This window comes from Ricinus communis, chromosome 2, assembly GCF_019578655.1.
Source record: "Ricinus communis isolate WT05 ecotype wild-type chromosome 2, ASM1957865v1, whole genome shotgun sequence".
In the NCBI taxonomy this organism is placed as follows: domain Eukaryota; kingdom Viridiplantae; phylum Streptophyta; class Magnoliopsida; order Malpighiales; family Euphorbiaceae; genus Ricinus; species Ricinus communis.
In genome coordinates this window covers 25,471,528-25,477,958 of record NC_063257.1, presented here as the reverse complement: position 1 = coordinate 25,477,958, position 6,431 = coordinate 25,471,528, and the positions used below count along the sequence as shown (strand labels likewise).

The 6,431-nt window shown below is 38.9% G+C and overlaps 1 non-coding gene across 1 annotated transcript; it reads left to right on the top strand.

The window, feature by feature from the left end:
• The first annotated feature begins 5,917 nt into the window (after nucleotides 1–5,917).
• Nucleotides 5,918–6,024, top strand: LOC112536273. Its single transcript, XR_003080319.1, has one exon. It is a non-coding gene; the product is annotated as a small nucleolar RNA R71 (small nucleolar RNA).
• The last annotated feature ends 407 nt before the right edge of the window (nucleotides 6,025–6,431 follow it).

The window sequence follows — 6,431 nt, the reverse complement described above, 5'->3', positions numbered from 1 at the left end:
AGCAGTTTTAGTGGGAGGAAAATACTTATATAAAAATTTTTCGGCCAACGCCTTCTAGGTAGTAATTGTCTGCTGTGGAAGAGATTGCAACCATCTCTTGGCTCTATCCCTCAAGGAAAATGGAAACAATCTCAGCCGAATGGCATCATCGGTTATTCCATTTATCTTGAATGTGTCACAAATCTCCAAAAGGTTGGAGATATGAGCATTGGGATCCTCGCTGGGCAATCCTCCAAACTGCACGCTTTGCTGGATCATCTGGATAACATTGGCTATTATTTTAAAATTATTGGCTGCTACAGCACGTCTGAATATACTAGTTTTCGTCCCATCCAAAGATGGTCGAGCAAACTCGTACATCGTCCTCTGATCGTCATCGGCTTGGGGGTTGTGGTTCTCCATCACGTCAGCTCCTTGAACCTGAACTATAACTCTGTCCTCCTCCTCAACTGCCTGCAAACGTCGTCTCAATAATCTGAGAGAGTGCTCTGGGTCAGATAAGGGTTCTATAGGATCAGGGTTAGAGCTCCTGGTCATAAACTACCTGAAATCGACAACCAAACAACCACCAATCAACAAAAATAATAAAATAGAGAATAAAGAATAAATAAAAAGACAAACAATGACTAAAGTAACACAAAAACAATTCACTTTAGTTCACTATTACAGTTCCTCGGCAACGGCGCCAAAAACTTGATGGGCTACTGATGCAACCTACAGCTAAGGTAGTGAACCTATCAATGCGGCCTAGCACTAGTGAGTATCAAGGTCGTATCCTTGGAGATTGGGTTAACCTAAAGTTACTACTGTTCGCTATGTTATTTAGTCTGAAATAAGGTGTGAGAAGTCTAAATTAATTAACTAATGATTATGAATGCAAATAAAGGAACAAACAGCAACTGACAATCGAAAGACAACCGTAATAAAAGAAGCAAACCTGAAGGGGACTAAGTGATGAAATTCTAAAGTTGATTTTATGAATTACCAATCTTGCTACCCGTGCCTAAATCCTGAATCGAACTCGGCTCCTCTCTCGAGCTCACCAAGTTCCTAAACCTGCACTAACCTAATGGAATCTCTTCCTATCAGATTATTACAGATTAGCATTAAGCGTGATTTAGATCTATTAAGAGTTGTCAATTCTTAATCCGGCAAGTGAATTAACCTTATCTCTAAGTGTTAACTACCAGTTCTTACTATTCAATTTCCAGTTGTGATAAGCATTTCTCAATGTCAAGAAACAACCCAAAAGACAATTAATTCAACGTCTCAAATTAACTGAATCAAACTTTATTACTAAACAGCAAGAAGATTACAAGAATGGCAAATAAAAATCTAATAATTAAGCACAATCCATCAACAAAGGTGAACCCCAATAGGTTCGGCAGCCCTAGCTACTCATAATGAAAGAAATAAATACAAAAGGAAATAAACAACAGAAAAGGAAATGGAACATGTAACCCCTCTTCTCTCGAATCGGAGTTGAAATGTCGCAAGCCAACTCTGAAATCAGCCTCAAGTATGGATCTCGGATGTCTCGGCCAATCATCTAGAACCTTCAATCTTTGCTTGAATCTCCCAAATCAATCCTCTGAAATGGCGTTGGTCTCCCAAAATGTCAAGAACAAAGGTGTAGAAGTGAGGGGTCGCACGCGTAGAGAAGTTTAGGAATCAGAAGCGAAACCCTGTCTCATTTTGCGTGCGCCTACTTATAGGCAGAAGAGCCATAGCCTGTGCCAATATGTACGGCCTGTGCAACGGGCCGTGCAGAAGCCTCGATTGCGCACCAATCAAGGAATCGAATCTGACAAACATCTAATATGCGTAAATCATCCACATAGCTTGGTTTCTACCTAAAAATCAATCAGTTTCCCATCAAAGAGTCCGAAAACCTGAAAAACTCAGAAACATACCAAAGTGCGATCAAACAGGAATAAATATGACTCAAATACACGAATAAACGACTGATAAATAGTCAATAAATATGCATAGAATCATCTACATCAAACTACCCCACACTTAAGCGTTTACTTGTCCTTAAGCAATCAACAACTCACTCCTCAAACAGATACCAAATAACTCAATCAAATATTTTGCAGGAGGTTAGCTCAAAACAAGTCTCAAAACTCCGTGACGAATTTCCTCAAAATCTCTAAATCACTAAATCCTTGAAAAAGAGAACAAAGTTAATAAAGCTGCTAAAATTAAACTGATCATTCATCCAAACTGAGACTTTGAGAATCATGCCTTACAAGATGTCACTCAAAACACACAAGTGTATATAGGTGAACGAATATCGTCAAGCTCTCAACGCAAAAATACAGAAAAAGGTGCTTACCATAAACTTGCTTATAGATCCAATCTCCACTACTGTGAAATAATCAATAAACATGATCAAAGGGTCTTGAGCCAGGTTGTAATGGGGTTAAGATAGGGTATGGAGAAATATGGAAAGTAAGCTAAAAGTTGCTGGAAAATTATGTAGGTAATGCAAGAAAATAGCCGAGGATCAAATGTTGTACCAAAATTGAATATTAAGTTGCTCCAATAATAAGATGATGCTCGAAATGAACTAAAAGAAAATTATACATATATGTATTATTTTTATTTTTATTATTATTATTTTATTTTTATTTTTATTTTTATTTTTGTTTTAACAGATAACGCAGGATGAAGTAATACAATGCTCAATCAAAAGTAGTAAAATGATATGTACCATTTGGATTGAAGGGAGCATCTACGAAAAATCTAGTAACTTAGTGAATATATGCAAATTGATCCAAAATGAAATGCAGCATAAACGTACATAATTTCCAGCAACAATGGTAGAAAGAATGGTAGAATGAATAGAAGTGATAAAATGAGTATCGAAGGTGAATTACAATGAGAGAAAAAGGCTAAGGCTCAAAATGGGTTCACTAAGGGAAAAACAGGGTTAGGCTTTTGGCCAAATTGTGTAATTCCTAAGTGCCCAAATCATCTCATGACTATCAAAATTCATGTAATCTCAAAAGTCATCACAAAGCAAGTTCTAGAAACAAAAGTTCTGCACAATGCTCACTAATAAAAAACATAAGGAGCATAAAAGCCTCACCATTTGAGTGGGATAAAATTGCATGAATTCTCAAACCAAAGTTTAAACAATCAAACAATCTAATAAGCATCAATATTAACAGTGTTCTATATCTAAGATAAAGTAAAATGAAAAAAATTAAGGAAAAATACCAGTTTTACCTGGCTTGACTAAAATTAAGAGATTCGTTCATTGCCTTCTTTCAACAAGATTCGATAAAAGCTATAAGGGTATCCATTCAAAAGAGAAAAACTATCAACTACTTGATTAAAACAAAACTCAAGATAAGGACAGTAAGAATGAACGGACTCAATCAATAAGGGAAATGAAAGCAAAATAAAAACAACAGAAACAAAATTGGTACCTGCACAAAACTAAGGTACCTACCCCACACTTAAGAGAAACACTGTCCTCAGTGTGAAATAAGGTAGGCACTCCAAAAAAAAAATACGCACAAAGAAGCAAATTATGGGAGTCCACAAAAAACTAGAAAACTAAAAGAAAAACAAGACAACAGAAAGAGATAAAAACTAGAAAGTCTACTAGATACTGCCCTTGATGTGTGCTTTTGACACTCCAAAATATGTTAGTCCTCAAAATTACGTATGAGCATCGAGTAGGCTAACTCCTGCAAAACTCAAGAATAAACAAATACCAAGCAACATCTAGTAAAAGGTTCAATAAAATAAAATCATCTCAAAATAAAAAAAAAACTAAAAACAAACTGAAATATCTAACTAAAAAAAATAACTACATAAATAAAAGATGTCCAAAAATTCAAAAAACATAAAAATAGATTCAGGAATGCCTCCCAAAGGCACTTCTTTTTGTTCGAGTCATCTAGCTGGACTCTGCAGCAGCATTCCTGCATCGTAGGAAAATTGAGAAGGTGGGCTCAATGTAAGTTGGGGCTTGAGGCATATAAGCACAAAGAGGAGGTCCAATGTGTGCGGTAGATGACCAAGGAGGTGCTCTCCGCACCGAGTTGGAATGCCCATTCATCCACTCCAAATCTTGGCTAAGTGACCTGTCATAAACAAACTTGCAACTACCCTTTTCGGGTGTATCATAGCATAAAGTCTCAAATTGATACAAGTTGTTTTCTTCAGATGAATAACACATATCAACAGGGAAAGAAACATGTATAGCATCATCCATTTGTAGATCCTGTGGTTGCTTATTACATGCAGGACCAATTCCATAAATACTACACATGACATGAACATGGTCGGTGGGAGAACTATCAAATGGGGGTAAACTAAAAGTAACACAGTCATCCCCTACATTAAGTTCTAACATTCCCTCAAATACGTCTATTTTAGCTCTAGCTGTGGCAAGGAAAGGTCTCCCTAAAATCAACGGTATACCATGCTCATTATCCATATCCATAACCACAAAGTCCACAGGAAATATGAACTTATCTACCTTGACTAGCACATTCTTTACAATCCCCCTAAGAAGCTTAACAGAATGGTTAGCTAATTGAATGCACATCCTAGTGGGTTTTTACCTCCCCCAAACCTAGCTTATTGAACAAACTAGTGGGCATGACATTTATGCTGGCCCCCAAATCAGCTAATGCATCATTAGCACACAAATTACCTAAAGTGCAAGGAATAGTGAAACTCCCTGGATCGTGACGTTTCTCTGGCAACTTGCTTTGAAACACTGTTGAGCACTCTTCGTTAAGCTAAACATAGGCTACCTCCTCCAACTTCCTTTTTCTGCTAAGTATGTCCCTTAAGAACTTGGCATACTTCGGCATCTGCTCCAATGCATCAATAAAAGGCAAGTTAATATGCAGTTGTCTAAAAATATCTAAAAACTTACTGAACTGCTCTTGCGCTTCTTCTTGTTTGACTATAGCAGGATAAGGAATCTTAGGTTGATATTCCCTGACTGGAATTGATTTCACCTTTCTTCCCTCAAGTTCCTTAACCTTACTGCTCGCCTCAACCTGCACATCAATAGTGGAGTCGTCAACAACAGGCTTTGAAGGAGCTGAAACTAACTTACCTGAACGCAAAGTGATGGCGTTCACGTGCTCCCTCGGGTTAGACTCAGTGGTGCTAGGGAGCGCTCCTTGTTGCCTCTCAGACAACATCTTAGAGATTTGGCCAATGTGAGTCTCCAAGTTCTGAATCGAGGCCTGCTGATTCCTAAGTGCACTATCAGTTTGTTGGAACCTCATCTCTATAAACGTCACAAACTTCATCATAAGCTCCTCTAAATTTGATTTCTTTTCTGGTGGAGGAGGAGCTTGTGCAGGCCCAGCTGGCTGTTGCTGTGGCTGCTGATGAAGTCTTTAAAAACCAGGTGGACCCTGAGCATTATTGTTCCTCCAATTGAAGTTGGGATGATTTCGCCACCCAAGGTTGTATGTGTTGCTGTAAGGGTCATTCTGCTACCTTGGGGCATTCCGCATATAATCAACCTGCTCAACATCAGAAGACACAGCAAAAACATATGGAAAAGTAGAGGAAGATGAAGCAAACATACCTCTCGCAGACTGTGATGCGAGTTTGCCTTTGTATGCACGCAACAAAACTATGACCAACCTTCACTGCATGAACCGGCATCTAGAGTTGGTTAATCTTCTTGCCTAGAAGCTCCACCTGAGCTGCCAAGGCTGCTGTGGAATCCACTTGGTTGACCACTCCTTGTCTTCCTGGTCGGCTCCTAGAGGATTGCCACTGATAATTGTTCATGGCCATTTCCTCTATCAAGTTCTGAGCTTGCTCGGGCGTCTTACTGTTTAGCGCCCCACCTGTTGCAACATCCACCATCTGCCTCATCGTAAGGTTCAACCCGCTGTAGAAAGTCTAAACCTGCATCCATACTAGCAATCCGTCATGTGGGTAGCATCTCAAAAGGTCCTTAAACCTCTACCATACATCGTACATGCTTTCATCATCAAACTGCACAGAAGAAGATATATCATTTCTAAGTTTAGCAGTTTTAGCGGGAGGAAAATACTTATATAAAAATTTTTCGGCCAACGCCTTCCAGGTAGTAATTGTCTGCTGTGGAAGAGATTGCAACCATCTCTTGGCTCTGTCCCTCAAGGAAAATGGATTCAATCTCAGTCGAATGGCATCATCGGTTATTCCATTTATCTTGAATGTGTCACAAATCTCCAAAAAGTTGGAGATATGAGCATTGGGATCCTCACTAGGCAATCCTCCAAACTGCACGCTATGCTGGATCATCTGGATAACATTGGCTATTATTTTAAAATTGTTGGCTGCTACAGCAGGTCTGACTATACTAGTTTTCGTCCTATCCAAAGATGGTCGAGCAAACTCGTACATCGTCCTCTGATCGTCATCGGCTTGGGGGTTGTGGTTCTCTATCACGT